The sequence below is a fragment of the Ambystoma mexicanum genome, chromosome 6q (genome assembly GCF_040938575.1).
Source record: "Ambystoma mexicanum isolate Mex_15411 chromosome 6q, UKY_AmexF1_1, whole genome shotgun sequence".
NCBI lineage: Eukaryota > Metazoa > Chordata > Amphibia > Caudata > Ambystomatidae > Ambystoma > Ambystoma mexicanum.
The window spans coordinates 552,937,416-552,957,783 of record NC_090937.1 but is presented as its reverse complement, the minus strand read 5'-3'; positions in this window follow the sequence as shown (position 1 = coordinate 552,957,783).

Here is a 20,368-nt window from a genome sequence, read left to right as displayed (position 1 = left end):
CTATACAAGTATATTATTATATGAAATGCGTTGAGAGATAATGCTGTGTGACATTTGTTGATGTCTGTTGCAACTCCATGTTTGAGACAATTGAAAATAAAACTGTCGGGAGATACATTTCTCCAACTTCCTCAGTCTGTCTTATTATTTGATGTAAGAGTTATTCTGCATCCCATTCTGAGTATGATATGTTACTGATTTAAGGGCCCCCTTGGGTTCACGTGGTAGCATTTTGAGATGATTTTCATAGAAGACCCATCAATCTGTTGACTCCAGAGCTTCGGACGATCGTATAACCTCCACCGTCTAGCCAGAAGATCATGGGGTTTCCTGTGGAGAGTGGCCAAAAAAAGAAAATTCGCAAGTAAAATCAAGACGGTGTGCAGGGTCCCTCTTTGACAAAATCCCTACCTGGTTTCCACAGGCGCTTTGTGGACAGAAGGCAAAAGTGGTCGATTAGAGGAGGATACGATAACAAGGGTTTTGAGATGAATGAGTGAATGGTGAGTAGACTAAGGGGAATGGAAAACTAAGGGGATGGGGTTGTGATAATTGTAAACGTAATGAAAGTAACAAGAGTAACGCAAGTGACACGAAATATTGTGTGAAAAGAGAGATAAAGAGATAAAAAGGCCAGAGAATCCTAACCCAAGGGGTTTTCGAAGAGGTTGTCTCACAATCCAATTGGAGTAAACTAGGCTATGTGCAGGACAGGTCTGCATAAAGTGACTACCTAAACTCTGTAATTCAGAGTATTAATAGGGGTTGAGAGTAATGGTGATCACAGAGGTTTTTATGTAAAGAGTCAGCATGTCTGTCTGTTTATATATTTTTGTTGAATTAAAGTGTCTCAGGAGCAATACAAATTGTATGAGAACTGACAAAAGCTTAAAATAGTTATACTATCTATCTAGGGAAGTATTTGGTACCAATCCAAAAGTAGACAGAGAAAATTGGAGAGATAAATGTTTTGAGCTGCGATTGTTGGAGTGCGCTCATATTTGTTATTTTTATAAAGGTAAGTATTGACAGTCAATTGAGATTCGTCACTGGGAGACATTACTCCTCTGATGCATTTATGTAAGACATTGCCAAAGCAAATGCCCAAGCTCAAACAGTATAGTGTGGAATGGGTGAAAGGCACGGCAGATAAGATGTTCATGCCATGGCCACAAGGTGGATCACTGTCAAAAGCAGTATTGCAACACCTGACTACATACTTGCACACTGCATTCATGGGAAAGAAGTTAGAGAAAAGATTAGCTATTTTAGAGCTCTGGAAAATGTACCAGGAAGAGAGAGAGGATCCACCACATGAACAGTGGATGCTTAATCGGTGTAAGGAGGAAGGTGTTGAGCCCTCAGCTCCCGTTAACTTGCCGGAAGTAAACAGCAACAGTATGGAAGAAATAGGATTATATCCTTTAAAGGAACTGAAAGCGGCGACAGGGTATAATAATCCAAAATACAAACCATCACTTATAGCATTCACGATAGTCCAGAGGAGAGTAAGAGAAAAGAGTATATCTTTAAAATCTTACAGGATAAAGAGGGGAAAAGCGAGCAATCAAATGAATCGACAGAAATATAACAAGAGATTAAGAGATGGAAAGAAAAGAAGGATAAATCTGACGAGATAAAACTCCTACAGAATGAATGTATGGGAGTACAGATATTGCTCAAGTTAGATGGTAAAAGCATTGAGGAAGTAAGGCAAAGAGAAGATCAGGATGGACATGATAGAAATGAAAGGACAAAAAATACAGAGAAGAGGAAGAAAGGAGAGCAGGGGCAAGGAGAGAGGAGATAAAACAGGAAAATGAGAGAGTCAGATGGGAGGCAGGAAAGTGAAGAGAACTAGATGAAGAACTAGAACGTAAGAGAAGAAAGCAGGAACTTGATAGTAATCATATCCAAAAAGAGCTAATGGTTCCAAGTCCAGCAACACAATGGGGCAATATAGAGGAGCTCCTCCTGTTACAGGGGGAAACTTCAGGGCCATCTAGAGTAGCCTTAGAAGATAACTTTGATATAGGAAGCATCAGAGACATGATCGATAAAGCCTATCAAGAATTAAGGGAAGGTAGTGAATCAGGAAGCCGAGGGAAAGGAGATCACACGCTGGTCTTCCAATCACAAAGAGAAGAGGATAATCCTTTCAGCCTTGAGCATAGAGCCTTGTCCTTAAGCAGACTGACCTTAGATAATGGTGAAGGGGACGTGAGTCACACTAGTTGGGGACTAGATAAGTCAGACGAATAAAGGGAATCCTTCCATGGGGAGGAGGGAGGAGGAGCATGGGCCCCTGAGGGAAGCCTGCTGGTGGACAAGGAAGTAAGATGGTACGATCTAGAGCAACCAAAGGATAGAATGCCAGATCCCATAGCATATCCAGAGAATCGCAAAGGATGATCGTATAGTGAGAAGGGAGAATCACTGCCATATGTGAGCAGGCTAAAATCATTTCCAAAAAGGAGGTGGTCAGGAAACATTGTCCCTAATATGGATAGGCAGACGGTGGGAGCCGATTGTGGGTTAGGGTTTACGTAGTTTCCCTTATTGGAGAAAGTAGGAGCAAGACCACAATATATTCCATGGCCGCAGATGAGCAAGGATAATTTAAGATGCAAACTCCTGTTTCTGACATTGAGTGTGGGAAAATGGATTTATGAATTGGAAAAAATGACAGGTGGAAACATGCTAGCCATAGGGGACATTACGGGTCTCTTAGCAGCCATTCTTGGGGAAAGAACTGATGACATATGGAAGAGAGCAGGCTATTCAAGTGTGACAGCACAGAACACAGTGCAAGATGGAGCGCCATTTAATAGATGTCTGGAGGGCTATCAGGGTACAGTATCCTGACACATCAGACATGGGTGCAATTATGACATGTAAAATGAAAGAAGATGAAGATCCTCTTGCTTACATTCAGGACATTCAAGAGCGCTGGACTCTTGAAACGAGGGAAACGTGGAAAAAAACAGTGTCATTATTATACCACATTCTATGTCAAGGGTTGCCCGAGCAAGTACAGAGGCAAATGAAAAAACAAGTGGGAATGGAAGCAACACGATGGGCAGAAATACAGTTGACAATAGTGCATCACTGTCAGCTGTTACAGGAGAAAAACAAGAAGGGGAATAATTAGGAGGGCTCCTCCTGCATGTTGGACTTTTGGGATGATAGGGCACATTGCGTGCATATGTGGGACCCAAGGGTATGTACAGAATGGTCACTTTCCAAGACGGGGGACAGTTTATCCTCCAGCATATATTTCAGAAGCTAGGGAAGGGTTTGCCCAAGATAGGACAGTATACCAAACACAGACGCCACAAATGCAACAGGCACAGCAACACACATTAATCCACTGCAAGGGCAGTCACAGCACACCCCTACGCAGATACAGCAGAATGAAACACAGGACAATTATTGACACCTAGAATAGAAGGTGTCACTGTGGTGGGAGGAAATCTTTTAACGGGCACAGGGGTATGCATGTATCTACAATAGGACAGCTCACAGGGTGACTTGATGTGTTCAGTACTATCATTCACACCATAACCCCAAGAGGAACCAAGGGTCGATGTGACTATAGGAGGCAAATCTTTTTCATTTTTAGTAGACACTGGGGCTTTTCATTCATGTATACGAGAGGGAAAATATACAATGTCGGGAATTGCCATGAATGGTCCAGTGTTCTCTAAAGAAGAGTGTGATGTGTCTGTTCCATTTTTGTATTCCCGACAGACACCAGTTAACATGTTGGGAAGAGATTTGATGACAAAACTTAACATGACAATTTCTTTCACTGACAAAGGCATTGTGTGTTCCACTCCTGGAATCCATTACATGAATGTGGGCAAATTCCTATTGGCATACACAGGAAATGGCTCTGCGAGGCGCTCCAATAGAGCCAGAGGTTTTTCTTTATGGGTTGCGCATTCTGTTGACATGGCTACCTGGCTTAGTGGGAAGAATTATGAGAATACCTGATTAATTTTTGTTTAGACTACAGATACCAATGGACGAAGAGTGGGGACAGACTATCCCTATAGGATTAGAAGCAGCCATAGCACGAAGGGAAATGTCAATCCTTGAAGGAACGGATGATGAGGGTATACTGTGGAGAAAAGTGATAGCTATTGAAGATGGGTGTAGGTTGACTGACGCCACTGACGATGACATGGTTAGAGATGACCCAACAGATGATGAAGTTGTATTCTTTATGTGCATCACTTATTGGATAAGATTAGAGAAAAGGGAAATCCCACAGCGAATGGCTATAATGCATCAGCGTCCAGTATTTTTTTTATGAAGACTTGGAGAAAGTTCCAAGCGCCTTATGGACTACAGGCCTTTATGATGTATGCCTATTGAAGGGGATAGTGGACGTTAACATACAGCTGAATACAGGAGCAATTTTACCTCGAGCAAGACAGCACTCAATGTCTAGAGAGGCAGATGAGGGTATTTTTAAGACTATCCCAGCATTGATGGAACAAGGTATCCTGTTGCCGTCAGAATCAGCGTGTAATGCCATGGTGTACCCTGTGAAAAATCAAAGGGAGGGTTGTGGAGATACATACAGGACATGAGACTAATTAACTAGATTATAGATGCAGAGTATACTTTAGTTCCTAACCCAGCTCTGATACTATGCGGTATCCCAGTAGAAGTATGATATTTCACAGTGATCGATTTGAAAAATGTATTTTTCTCAATCCCGTTGCACAAAGACTCACAAGACTTGACTTCATTTACGTTTTGCCAGACTCGTCTGAAACACACTATGCTGCCCCAAGGGTACTGTGAGTCTCCATCGATCTTTAACAGAGTACTTCAGATGGACTTAGGTAATATTGATTTGAAGAGTGCTGTGATGCAGTACGTAGATGACATTTTAATTTGTAGCACCACAGAAGACAAGGGATACCAGGTAGACAAAGAGAAATTGCAGTACTGCCAAATAGAGGTGTTATACATAGGGCATTTGATTTCACATGAGGGAAAGAAAGTGACACCTGAAAGGGCAGAAGTGATTATGAAAACTGCAAAACCACACAAGGTAAAGCAGATGCAACAGTTTTTGGGGCTATGTAATTATGTAAGAGCCTGGGTGTTTGACTACAGTTCATACACAAGACCCCTTTTGCAGGCTTTAAAGAAAGCACAGGCAAACAAGGAGAAAATAGAGGGAGGTTTTAAATAGTTGAAGAAAGCAATTTGTACAGCTCCTGTTTTAAAAATGTCAAATTATGCTTAGGAGTTTTTTCTTATTTTCGCACGCAAATGGGAAAGTCATGACAACAGTGCTTACACAGAGGACCACAATGGGTATACACCTCTAGCATATAATAGTGGGATTCTAGACCCAGCTATAAAGGGACACTTTCCTTGCGACCAGTCATTGGCCCACCTGCCGCATTGGCAATTGAGAAATCTACAAGCATTGTAATGGGCTGCTCTATGATGCTTTTTGTGGAACATGCTTTGTTTTCCATATTAGAGAAACCCAAAGGTACATTGACACCCCAGAGAACTTCTGCTTAAAAAGTGATAATTTTGAACACAGTAATTAAAATTTTCAGGTGTAAAATAGTGAACCTGCCACCTTTGTAGCTGAGCCATTGGTAGAGGGCAAGCATGTGTATGACAGCACAAATTATGTAGAGTTCTATGATGATTTACCACACGTAAAGGAAAATGCGTTGTCAGGAGGGGAAATTCTCTTGTTTGATGGTTCTTTGAAAATGTATCAAATGAGTGGAGCGCTTTAGTGAGCCAGAGAGAAAATGGCGAGTTCGAAGTTGTAGCAAGTGCAGGACTATCTTCTCACTTTTCAGCACAAGCGGCAGATTTGGTAGCGCTTATAGTCACGCTCGAAAATCATTAAGGGCAGGAAGTGAGGGTGTACAATGACTCTGACTATGTGATGTCAACCGTATATGCAGGTCTAGCATGATGGAAAAGTAGGGGTTTCCTACGAGTGGACAGTACTCCAGTGCAACACGCATCCTTATAGAACAGGCTTTTTAAGGCACTACAATTCCCAGTAGCCATAGCGATAGTTAAATGCGCAGCGCATATTAAGCAAACTGACTTTTTATTTCTTGTGGGAACTAAGCCGCAGGTGCAGAAGCCAAAAGGGTTGCGTATTCACCAGATATTTCAAGTTTTGATACTCCAGATGTCAAGGAGTAGGTAGTCATGATTATGGTAATGAAAGAGGGATTTAATAATTTACTGAGAACACAATTAATGGAGATTCAAGGAAGTGCACCACGGGAAGAGAAGAAATTGTGGAAGTGAAGGGGGTGTTCTTATCCCCCACTGAAGCATTATGGCGACAGGATAGCACTGGAAAGCCAGTGATGCCAGTAGCCTTATTAAGGGTATCATCTGAACAGCTCACTACCCTGAGAATATAACTAGGAAAAGTGTTGCTGCACCAATTGTGGAAGAAAGGTTTGTTCCAAATTTGTTAGAACACGTTGCATTTTATGTAGTAAACTGCATGGTATGTCAAAAGCTTACTGCTGGGCATACACCGTGAATGATTAGACAAGTAACTTCTCGACCAAATAGTCCTTTTCAGCATTTACATATTGATTATGTTGATATGCTGCAAGTGTGTAGTGGATACAGGTATCTGATAGTGGTGATGGGTCCCTTCTCCAGGTGGATAGAAGCAAATCCATGTACATCCCCTGAGGCCACCTGCAAAGTGAAATATTTAGTACATGAAGTCTTTCCAAGATGGGGAGTGTGTGAAGTGCTGCGATCTGATAATGGGCCAAATTCTCTCAACAAAGTGTTTGAACAGATAGAATTATTGTTAAGTATTAAGCACTAGTTTTCTTCTGCTCATCACGCGAAAGCAAACGGGATATGTGAAGCACACCTCAGAAAAGGCAAGCCATTTTATAACTGTACAGGTGCAGCATTGCAAGTAGACTAAGTAACATTAAAGGCTAGCTATACGTAGGGAATAGACTGTAGGCGGTGCTGCCGTCATATAGAATCTGGACATCAGTGTCACACATTTAGTAAGCTCAGACCTGTGAAGAAAGAAGGATTGGAAATCTGTGTTGCAGTAAGAAAGCAGCTGAAGAGCGACGAAAGGCCTGAAATAGCTGTCTGGCCTGGTGTCAAAGGATGAAGTAGCCAAGAACTAGTTATCTATCTGAAAAGAACAGGAACTGAGAGACGTGAATTTTCTCATGTCAATTTGCAAAGAAAGAACACCATGAATTCCAAGTTTATTAATTGATGACAATTAAATGCTGCAAAACAGGCTGACATACAGTCTCTTGCCATGTGGCCATGTGAGCCAATGATGGAAACAGGAGTTGGATGTGCAGATAAGAACTATGGTAAGAGTGTGCCTAAGCTCCATTTTATTTTCACGTCAAGAATACTTGGCAAGGACAAGTTCAAAGACAATCTGAATGGCAGACAGCATGATAAATGAGAGATGTTGGGCTAATTGGGTGGGGAGACATGGTCAAGTACACCCACTGACACCTGGGGTACCAGCTTACGTGCTGCTAGTGAACTGAATGTTCTAAAAGGGTACAAGCATGTCAACCAATTGTAGAGGGCCATATAATGATGGGCCTTATAGTTTGATAGACGATGGTGTACCGTGTATCTAGTAACTGATGAAAATGACTTGCACTAGGAGTGGGCAGGCATTGTCCACCTCACTGTAGAAACCCAATCACAACCCAATCCTTTAAAGACAGTATACTTAGATTTTCCTTTTAAGCCAATTAAAACCCACATATATTTTTTTTTTAGTTTACCACATATTATGATGTAACGTATGACAAGTTTTTGCTATAAAAGTATAATTTTTTATGAAATACGCTGAGAGATAATGCTGCGCGACGTCTGTTGATGTCCATTATAACTCCCTGATTTAGTCAATTGAAAATAAAACAGATGGGAGAGACTTTTTGCCAACTTCCTGAGTTAGTCTTATTATATGGTGTATGATTTAAGTACCCCTCAGTGTTCAAGTTCATGTCACTCCCACCCCAGGACAGTCAATGCTTAATTAGAAACTTTACATTCTTGGTCACCAGGATATTTCTCATTCACCCCCACACCTTCTTCCTCACAGTCTTCAATATTCATGGCAATCCTGTGACATTTGGCTGAAGGAAGGTGTTGAGTGCATACTCCACACTCTGAACTGGCCAGAGTAGACACAAGAGCAAACACACATTAAAGGTTCCACCCCTTCCTGCTCATGAACACTCTACAAATCCTCTAGTTGTCCAAAGACACTGTAGTTGTTGGCTAATGTGACAACTGACTTTCACATGACTCACACCAACCCAGTCATCCAGATTCATGGTCAAGGCAAAACACATGCATTGAGATCATTCAGTCACTTCCCAGTGTTGACTGTCAGGGTAGTCCTCAACAGCATCCTCTTCTCATCTCTTCGGATAATGTTTGTCAAAGTACCATGACTTCAATGTACTGTCCAATGAAAGTTCAACAGTGTTGCTCATACCTTGGACCACTAAGCACCTGTATATCAATGCACATTATGGCTTAAAACTGTGAAGGCCTCATCTTCTACAATGGAGATCCCAGTATAGAAAGAGTGACCGTACCTGGACACCTCAAGTAAGTGGTCGTTATACAAAGTGACATCTTGTCCATTTGATTTTGTTAATAATGCATTGGCATTGAGCAAGGAAGCTTTTGAACTTGTGGGTGACTGAACATGGATCACCCTAAACCTGATGAAAGGCAGCCTGCTTGGAGTGAGCAACTTTAGTCAACAGTGCTGGAGACTACTGGGAACCACTTTTTGGCCATGACTTCAACTGAAGCGCTGCTGTTGTCAGCCCCAAACCCAGACCTGCTAGTATTGCTTGTTAGGCACAGTTATCACCTTCTCATTTCAAGGGCCCCCGAACCCCAGACATCTTGTAGTCCCTCATTGGGAGAAAGCCCCACATTTACAATGCCTGTCCAACCTTCCCACTTCTGAAGGAAGATAGCCTGGTCTTGCAGTATGGTAGCATATCATGTTTAGGATTTTGGGAATTGGTTACTAGTGTTCTTCCAGTCATTCCTCTGATAACATTCTGTTAGTTGTGAGTGTGGGACCATCCTCATGCTGGGTGTGCTGAATGGCAGGTTGACTGTTGTTTGTTGAAGTAACTTTGCAGTGCCTGTTCTCTGAATCACTGTATGTCCTCCTTATGATCCCATCTTGGATCTTTAAGGTTCTGTAGTAGCAATCAGGATCTGCTTGGGTGGCACGTTGAATATTGTGGGTGGATTTCAGTATCTGGGCACTTTGGCACCTGGTTCTGCACACTTCAATGTCTGCTTCTTCAGCCCACCTGAGATCAGGCTCTAGGGGTTGCAGTTTTGTGGGCTCAAATACTTGTTTGTTATTTTGGGACAGCAGCACTGAGTCTGATTTCCTGCTTTTATAGTGGAAAGGCCATACAAGGCTCGTTGCAATTTAGCAGTTATCATAAACATATGGGTACACTTGTATTTCAATACCGAGTTCCATAAGCATTTGTCGCAGCAAATAATTCTAAACACACTATATATACAATTGTGATATAGATAAATCCTTTTGACTCCATTTTCTATTGTTTCAGCTACACGGTTATGTCTTAAGAAATGAAACTATTCATGTTTATATTGCCCTGCATCGAAACAATCATGTTTATTTTACGTTTTGATATGATTGTGATTCACCTAAACGTAGGATGTCATTTGATTTACATTTTAGAGGTTAGCAGCTTCAGCAATGTTTATTTCTATTTATCGTGTTATCGTTTTCAAATCAATGTTGAATATTTTCACTTAGAGGTTTTATAAGAATACAACTGCCGATTAAAGCTACACAATTCTTTAAAGTGGCTGCCGGTCCCACTGCAATTACATAGTCTACCTTGAAGTGGCATCACTTTTGTTAAAGCTATTATTCTGCTATCACCACTAATGTCACAATGAGTTTCTGGCAGATCCAAAAGCATTTCCAGCTCTGCAGAGACGCATCCTTAAATATGATTGTCCAGGACAGCTTTAATCAGGAATATATAATAGCTTTCTTTTCTTGCTAACACTGATTTAAATTACTGGGATTAAGCACCCGCTATCACACTCGTTTAACACACGTAACATCCTGATTGTTTCGTGCAGGAGTTTGTAGTAAAATAAAACAGCTTTTCAATTGTATGAATAGGTTATCGGATTCCGCAGACACCTAAGTACAACAATCGTTTAGCTCCTGTCGTTGGACCCTAGATCCTGTATAATAACAAGGCTAACGACCAACATTGATCATTATAAGCCTGGAAATGAATTGACTTAGAATTCAAAACATTGACACTGATGGCAATAACAGCATTAGTGATAACGATGACTTGCATGGAGCAATATTCCTGTCGTGTTTATCCTTGAAACATAGCAGGGCATTTGGAAACGTGTTCGTTCAAGCACCAGAGTAAGAGGAAACATACTTAACAATAATGAAGGCACCAGGCTTAAGGGGCCTGAAACCAGGACCTGCTGACATCCATAATATCATGGTTCAATCTTCACGCACGGGCCACTTTAGCAAGTGGAAACACACTGCATGATTTTCTTTTCTAAAGACACGTTTTAATGAGTTCTTCTTTTTCGCTGTGCTTCTTTTTCTTCTGTTAAAGAGAGTCACAACATATCTTGGTACTTTGCAGTGCTTACTATCGAGGTCATTTTTCCAAATCCAAGTTCTCTGATTGGATGGAAGAACGGAATCCTGTAGAACACCACCAGGAACTCACATCTTTGCAACTGGAACCATCAGTTGCTTGGGGAATTGGGTTTCAATTCTTCCAATTGCCCTTTCTTTAGCTAGGCGCGTGTGAGCCTATTGGTCTGCATCTAGGGGTAAGGGGAATCCACACATGAAATGTGGCACCTCAACACCTGCAGAAAGAGTGTTTTTTTAGGTGTATCTGATGTCATGTTTATATGCACACAGAGCATGGCTGCAAATCCCTTCAATAACTAGCAGCTTACTTACATTAAGTGGCAGTGCATAGAACTTTTTCCCTTCCTGGACTCCATCAAACGACTAACTCCAGAGTTGCCAATATTGGTAGAAACCATAAAATACTTATCTCATATTTACTTCTTCATTATATCACACAGACCCACCAATGGATGCTTATGATTGGCTGTAAAACTGCTCTAGTCTTCAAAATGCCTACCAGTCTGATGTCTTTAAGGTGGTCTATCGGGTGTCAAAGAGAACAAAGGACTTACCTGAAATCACAGTGATGTCTCTGCACCACGCATCACCCATTTTCCAATGGAAAATATCCACGGCGTACACACAGCCACTAAATGAAGAACCTCCAATGCCAAGCGTTAACCAGAATCACATGTGGCCAGTAGCTCTGAGGGCAGAAGAACAGGAGGGGTTTCTTCCTACAGTATTTAGGGCTTGTGCTATGTAGTGATACATCATTATGCCAACATCCGTCAGGCTCCTTCCAATGTAAGCAGCAAACCACTGGAAAAGCCTGGTCCTTCTGCACTTGAGACAGCAGGTACATTATTTGAAATATAACCTGCATAAAGACAGCACAGGCATGATTTGTAAATCAGGGTAATAGTGTCCCAGTTCACGATAAGGGCTGCTGTGTTTTTCACACATTTCTTAAGAGATGTAGTCCCTGCCCACAACTAAGTAATCGTTTCGCCTTTCAATCCTAATGCGGATATTGGCCCATTCCAGCAAATACAAATATTTCTCCATGGCAAGCTGTGTAGCATTGCTTAAGATACTTCCAGTGCCACAACAGCTAGGACCTTACCTTATTTATCAGACTAGAAGTAATACCCTTCCCACAGAGCATACCCAAAACCTTCTCCATGTCTCTTTTAAGCATCTTTCCCCACTGACAGCTTCAAGAGCTCAGACCTCTTCGAGCTTATGTTTTTCCTCCTGTCTTTTCATGGCAGTTCCTACTCTGTGGGTGTGTCCATACTGTTGCTGATCAGCAACAGTCCTCTCTCAACAATCCTCCACTCATCAGACGTTGTCAGCAGATGTTGGGCTTCTCCATTGGACTCGCTGGATGCAATTCACATAGTCCCCATTTCTGTGGATCCATTGGCCAGAAACGTTTTTTAAATGCATCATGGCTGTCATTGGATTATGCAGATCTGGGCCCACCTACTTGTTCTACATGATCAGTGGTTATGCAACAGGTTCAGCTTCGGGAATCATGTCTCTTTTTAAGGGTCTCCTTCTCGTTCCATATCAGCTTCATAACACTGGTGGTCCTCCTCTGCGTTCCTGTTATGTGCATGCAGGATTCCTCATTTGCAAATTGGGCAAGAGTTAGGCATGCCACAGTAAATACCATGATACCAGTGTTTGATTACAGTGGGTGCTGTTATGTTCTTCTCTGCTGCACAATAGTCAAGATTTGAGGAGGTCCTCCCAGGAACGGTAACTCTTTGTTCCCCGACCACCATATGATTTCATAGCAAATGTAACCCTGGGTCTACTCGGGTGCCACCATTGCCAAAACCCATTGCTCTGTGCTCTGTGCATCCTGTACTTCTCAGACACATGTTTATGGGAGGGCAAAAGGGGCAATTGGCCTGGGCCCCCACCTTGGAAGGGGGCCCAACAAGGTTGTCTAAAGAAGTCAGTTGCCATTGTTCACCAAACTTAAATATCACACATCAGGATATTCTATGGCATGCTACTGAGGCTCTAAACCTCTGTCTGGTTGTTGTTGATAATTACATTCCGCTCTGATTTATTCCCCCGTAATACTATCTGTGTTCAGTGTGGTAAATATCATGTGTGTATTCACTAAGGCACAACTCCTGTAGCATTCTCACTTTTCTATGGGGATTATATTGATCATGTGACATAGCCAAAGTTAAAATGCATATTGATACATTTGAGTGCCTCAGTGGTTCAGAAGTTAGCTCAGTGTGTTGGAAACTCGTTGCAGAGATCTGTGTTCAGATGCAAGATTACAAAACCAAATTCTAGAACAGCCGACTCAGCCTTTACTATGCCTGAAGTTGATACACCTACATCTACATATAGTTTGTTTTGTAGCACAATATAGGCTATAACCAGAAATGTACCTGCACCAGATAGTTGTTGCTATTAAAACAAACATAAGATCAGTATAATGCACTAGATATGAATTTCCTATGACCAGTGGTTGTGAAACCAAGGCAGCCAATCCCATTAATTAGCATAGGGTGTTAGTCTGGAGAGATAATTAGGCATCCAAATTCAAAACTGGGGAACCAAAGCATTCATTCTCCTACTTTGTTGTTTCCACCAGACAACAAAGTGATCCTGGATAAATCATCTTACATCACTGACTCTACTGTGCTGTCTTCTGTAAAAAGGTTTGCCTTCTTGCATGCTGGTGGCATTGTGTTGCCCATCATCTGATCTTTCATTTTATTTATGCCATTTCATTGAAAGGGGAAGTAGACAGAAGAAAGCAGACCAGAGATTGGAGCATTCTGGCAAGCATACTTTAAGGTGTGCTCATTTGACAAAACATTCTATTTTCTGTTTTGCACAATTCAAATGTTTTCTGTATGTTTATAAATTACAATTTCAAAAGTCTATTTTGTGGACGTATTTAATGCTTTAAAATACAAAAGAGAAAATCAGATAAAATATTTAAAGATCATATCAATGTGGCTGCTGGTTCTTATATATTTTGCTTGATGATGCAGAAGATGATGCTAGAATCCTTCCCGTTTTGCAAAATACACTTCTATAACATTGTGTTTTTAAAAATGGTCATGTTGAGTTACGTGATTTGTGTACTTTACAAGTCAGTTCTATAAAAGGGGATAATTTTACTTTATGGTAAGAACTGGAAAAGGCTGTGTTAAAAGTGCAAGCATTGCAGATTGGGCACAAATCCCAGCAACGGCTCTTAACCAAAGTGTGATCCTCATCTCATGTAATCTTGTATTGCCAAACCTGTCAGCATTACCAGTCCTTAAACTGTTCAAAATTGTCACCCTCCAGAGTGATTTCATTCTCAGGCTATGGTCTTCAAAAAATCCTCACTCATGGGGTCACTGGCTATCGTGTTGCTTCCTCTATAATAATAGTGTGCACTGCTATATTGCACACCACAGACACTTGTTTCTTTGCTCTCTATTGGCTCTCTGGATATAGACATCTTCTTGTTAGCTTCTAAACTTCATCCACTACCTATTATACGGTATGTGTAGCTGTTTCCGTTCATCCAATTGCTCTCCTCCATCAATGCTTGAGTGCGTTCTTGCATTCTGTGAGGCAGCTAATCTGAGTCGTCTATCTATTCTGGATTATGTTCACCTTTTTCATATGACATATGTCCTGAATGTATTCTATGGCCAATATACATTCCTTGTGGCTGCTATTGATGAAAAGTGCCCTGCAACAATTCTAGAACACAAGTACTGGTTGTCCATGAAACAAAAATGAATTATAAAAAACGAATGGAGAATTGACCAACTTTTTTGGGTTAAAAAACAACAAAATTCCTACTTGCTTCTTGTACTTGTTTTTTAATAATGCTGGGCAAAACCATCCGCACTGCCCCTCACCCCCTACCTTAACTAATACCATTAGCCCACCCCACACCTATAATTTAATAAAAACTTGACCAAAATTTCCCAAGAAATCAGTTGTCATTTCTTCCTCGATTTTTTGGGATTCGGTTTGGTGGTAGGGATACCGTCCTGTACTGCTAATGTAGGCCTTAAAACACTTCCTGTTTATCATTCTGACTAAAGGAGGGATGTAGAGGATAATGGGGCTTAAAGGGATGAGTGGGGCCTGACCAGATATACTGGGTCCCTTAATTTCTTTGTTTCAGTTGATGGGGGCCAAAAAGGTGTCTTTGGCACTGGCACCAACAGTGCTTAAAATGGCCCTGCTTGACTCTGCATATAAACACTATTGTTGGGGTACTGGTCACTTAACTTAGTATGACTCTCTTCTCGGGGTTGGATATTACGCCATTAAAGTATGGTGGGCTCTCTGCAGCTCACACCCTCTTTCACCTCAATGTAGCTCAGGGTTTTGACTTGATTTCCCTTCCATTGTAGGCTCCATTGTAAGCTCCATTTCTGCAGCAGAATAGACTTAGCCAGGCCGTGAGATGAGGTTGGAAGTCCAACTGTTGCAACATAAGAATTCATTCTGATTGTATGGCTGATTTATATTTGAGTGTGAGGACATATGTTAATTCTAATATCAGAACAATCGCCTGGATGATGAGCTGTAGTGTACAGCCTCTCAGATAAGGAAGCAAGAGAGTAAGATATGGTCCCTGTTTTCACATATTCACCATTTTACACAGTGGACATACATACTGCCACCAGCTTCAGTTGACGTCATATACTCAATTATAATCACACATGCTATTACTATCTACTAGCTTATCTGTTGATTGTGCTCCTCTAATGCATATGTGCTACTGGTGTTTCCCTGCACACTGCCCATCTCCTCATCACATTGTCCCTGTTAATTGGCCAGGCTCCCAGATCTTCATCACCCCCCCAGCCTTGATAAAATCATTCTCAATAGTCACTTTTGTGTTGGACAAAGGAAAAGGATGTACGTTTGTTGCTTCATTTTTTCATTTTTTGGTGGAAAGAATAAGGATGAGGGAGAGGGATTCAAAAATCACAACGTTTGGGTCGGAAAGTTTTTATGTACGTTTTATTGTTCTTATCTTTACATTTTTGCCATGTTAAGAGAACAAATAGGGACAAGGATTTACATAACCAAAAAGCACATCACAAAGCTCTTTACAGGGGTTCGTCATTTGTATACATTATAGTGGAAGGAGGAAGGTTTAAAACAATCCTGAAAATTGTCAGAATGGTACTCATAGGTATGTATATGTATTTCAAACATAGGGAGTCACAGAGTTTCTTTTTTTCATTTTCTGTCTTTTTTTCTCTTTTTAGGAGAAGCAAGGAGGGTAGGGGAAAAGGATTCATGAAACAGAAGGTTTCTCGAAGCAGAAGTACAAGGACAATACACCATGATTTTCATATCTACTAAGCCACTTTATGATTTTCTACTATGACTAAGCCTTGTGTTTCAGAATTGTGCTAATGATATTCAGATTGGCATCCATTTTGATGGTGAATGATAACATGATAATGCAAGGATTCAAAATATCTTTGGCAGAGTGGACAGTTGGTTGGTGGATAACTGCTTTGCCTGAATCAAGCAAAACATAGAATTGGTGGTTGTTTCTTTGACTTGTATGGCGTATAGGACTAATGAACTTAACCCACCCTGTCTCATTGCAGATCATGTTATTAAGATGCAGGAGGATGTAAAAACGTTGGTGGCATTTTTGATTCCTTCCCTTTGTTATATAATCATCATATTAGATAATCAGCATATTGGCCCACCGTTAATTATCTTATGTTACTCTAATGTTACTCAGCCTGCTGAGGCCATTCTTGTCAGACTCCCATTACGATGGATAACTGTACTGCATTATTTCGAGGGACTACTCAACACACAGTAAGCATGACTCAAGATAATATAGCCAGAGTAATCCGCAGAACTCCAGGGAAAAAAACATATTACACTGGTGCTCAGGAGACTCCATTGTTTCCCAGTTAGGGCACATGTGGAGTTTAAATCCCTAATCTATTTCCAGAGGGCACTATATATGCTCAGTTTCAATTGACAAATAGGCGAACAAAAAAATGATGTCCAACAAAAAATGTACACTCTGAACAGAAATGCATTATTGAAATCTCACATTGTATATGTTTAATAACATTTTGCAGATTTTTCTGCGTCCTTGTTGACATACTAAGTACTCAACCAGACGAAATGCATAATATTGAAGAACAGTCTTTAGTGAGAAAAGAAGCAAAACATCTTGTTTCTAATAAGCTCAAGATTCTCCTTCTTTTCCTCTGTTTCCATGGAGTGCATGTCTTCTCGGACTTTGATAACCTCAAAGCTCCTGTGCTTTACAAGACACCCAAATAAAATCCAAATCCAAATGAAATTTGACAAATAGGGAATCAAAGGTGGGAAAAGGCATACATATTAATTTGAATGTCTATAGTACAAGGTCCCCAACAGCCTCCTAATATTGCTAAGCCCTACTCTTTTATTTAACAGCCAAGCACAACCCACAGAGATCCAGGACGTTGGCTAGGATATTTCTATTTACAGAAAAACGACGGAGGGAGTCTGGTGCACTATTTGGCCTGCCAGATGTCTCCAGGAGATGTAGTTTTTCAGCTCGGCCCACCAAACTATCATGCCTGCCAAACATTCACACAAGTGAGAGTGGGGCCAGCCACGGAATCTTACAAAAAGCCATACACCTGCTGAATCTTGGAGGTTTGCCCAGCCTCGCTACTCTTAACCTTTCACCTTGTTAAATTCCCTTCTGTAATCTGTTTGCAACATTAAAGAAGTTAGTATGTAGGCCTACAGGGATCTATTCTTAGAAATTAAACATATTGAAATAGAATTGCAGTTTTCTGAATATGAAGAATAAAAAGGCAACTGTGGAGGGAATGCACATTTATGTGTAATACCATCCGAAGCTTAAATTCATCAATCGAAAATGTCCCCGACCAGTACATGTCAGTGGTTATATAGGGTGAATAGGCAGACAGCTTGGGACTGTGGATGTGTCAATGCCATAATGCATTTAGGTTCTTTGGTAATTGACTTCTAGATATTTCACGTAATTGTCCTCTTTCGTGTCTAATCAGTGAAGGGGTTTAAAGGTTGATTGCATCTGGTTAGTGTAACTTGTTACAGAGTCATCGACCAGGAGATGGATCACTACCCCTGTTGTGAAGGCTGGAGATGTCCGTCCAGGTTCATGGACTACATTCTGGACCCCAGTTAGTGAGGACCAGGGTGGGACAGTAATTGCCCACGTTGGGCTTTGAATTGTTTGATGTGATATGCACCTGCTATAGATGTTATGTTGACAGAAAGTGTGGTTAAAGTTGTGCACATGTTGTTTGTTATGAAAAAGGAGTGATGCTACAGAGTCATGCGTATGTATACATGCGCGTCGGCCGGGTTGACCATCGCGCATGCCCATCAATAAAGGGGCTGCTCTTGCTCAGCAGAAGCTGCCGGGGAACTGTACAGATCAGACCTGTTTCAGCGTTGTTCTTTAGTTACGGGGGCTGGGCCTGAGTACATAGGGGTCCCGAGGCTAACACCAACTTGCAACATTGGCGACGAGGACACTGGTGAGTGGGGGAGACACTCTCCAATTTCAATATAGGATTCGGGAGTGTTTTCTTGATGCCCACTAGATGCGTAGCCAGCACAGTGCACGTTTGACTGCCATTTTGTGAGCCTGATGGTTGCGGCCCCTCACGGGGTGCTCGCGCGCCGTCAAGGCCAATTTTTGGAACCTTTGAGAGGCGAAATTCCCTATTTAGAGACATTTCTCACAATGGTTAAAAAAAACAAAATTCTTTTTTTTCCTATCTCCACTTTGGTGGACTGTGCTGCCTTGGCAAGGAGGTGACAGCATTGATGCTCTGGTACATGGAGATTCTTTTGGGGCCCTCATCCTCGACAGCCTCGCCTGGGGTGTGGCTAGCCCTGCACATCATCTTGGGAGCCACAGCTACGCCAAAACCCTCTACTGCAGCGGGAGATCATCGCCTCTGCAGATTTGCTCCCTCCACTGGAGTGAGAGGTGCCTGTACGGTCCGCAGCAATGAGCTTCCCTGGTGCTGACTCCCAAGGAGCAGGGGTACCACCTCCACCTGTTGCACCGCCGTCTGTCATAGTTATGCCCAGACAACAGGGCACGCTGGCTCCCATGCCGGAATTTGATTTGTCGGGACCTCCTTCAAAACTGGGCCCAAAGTGGCTCTTATGGATCAAGAAGCATGAAATGTACTTTAGGGCCACAGGGGAGACAGAGAATGATGTGAAGGTTGCAACACTGCTGTATGCTGCAGGTTCTGAGGTTCATCGTATCTTCGAGTCGCTGAACTCAACTGCTGTCACCTATCAGGCTGTGAAGTACGCCCTCAAGGAACATTTCCTACCCCTGGCCAACCAAGACTTTGATCGATTTGTGATGTGCGGCGAGAGGCAACAAGAGGAGGAGTCGCTAGATCATTTCTATGGGAGACTGCTACACTTAGCCAGCACATGCCAGTGGGATAATGAGGAGGGGATGGTTTGGAACCAGCTCATACAAGGTTGTAGCTCTGGGAAGCTGCGGAGACAAGTTCTCCGGGAACCTGGGCTCACGTTGGCGCAGATCCTTGGCATTGGCAAATCCTCTGAACTGGCAGACAGCCGCACCACCAGGATTGATGATGCAGTTAAGTCAGGAAAGGGGGAAGAGGCCTATGCCATCGGACGGCCTATAACTATGGCCCGACAAGATCTAGAGGGTCCCAGAAGAAGAATGACTCACTGCTGCAGTACACAAAGTGTGGGTACGACCTTCCACACTCGAGTGAATGCCTTGCAAAAGGGAGGGTGCGTGGGGGGTGTGGGACCGCAGGCCATTTTGCCAGGATGTGGCAAGCAGCTAATCCTGTGGCTATCCCACAAGGTCCGAGCAGAACGAGCAATGTTGGCCAGCGCAAACAAAGAAATGTGGCAACGGTGGAACAGGAGTACCAGGAGCTGGAGATCGCAGAGGAGGAAGAAGAGGATGAAGAAGTATTTTTCATCTCAAACATTGATTCCAAGTCCAAGAAGCGTAGGCAGTCCTTGTGTGGGATGGATATTTGTGACACTCCTACCCCGGTGTTAATTGACATATGTGCATCAGTCTGTGTGATGGTGACACACCACTATGAGGCACTGCCAGGACCATCAGCGCTGGCTGAAACTAAAGCAAAAATCTATTCATTTGGTGGTGATCATCCTGTTCCAATCCAGGGGTTGTTTACAGCATCTGTTACTCACCCCGACCGCTTCATCAAGGCACATTTTTTTGTGACCAACCTCAGCCCCCACTCGCTACTGAGTTGTGCCGTGTCTGAGGTGCTTGACATCGTGCAGTTTGCACTCTCAGTATACAAGTTGGACATCCAGGACATTACCAACAGATTTTCAGACCTTTTTCAAGGTGTCGGCAGGTTAAAAGGGGAACCGGTCAAGTAACATAGAGATGAGTCAGTGTGCCCCACGGCGCTGAAGCACAGACACATACCCTTCCACCTCTGAGCGCAGGTGGAGCAGGAGCTTCAAAATCTTTTAGATTTGGACATCATCAAAAAAGTTGAGGGCCCTATGCCCTGGGTGTCTCCTATCGTTGTGGCGGCCAAGCCGAAACAGCTGGGGGGTGTACGCATC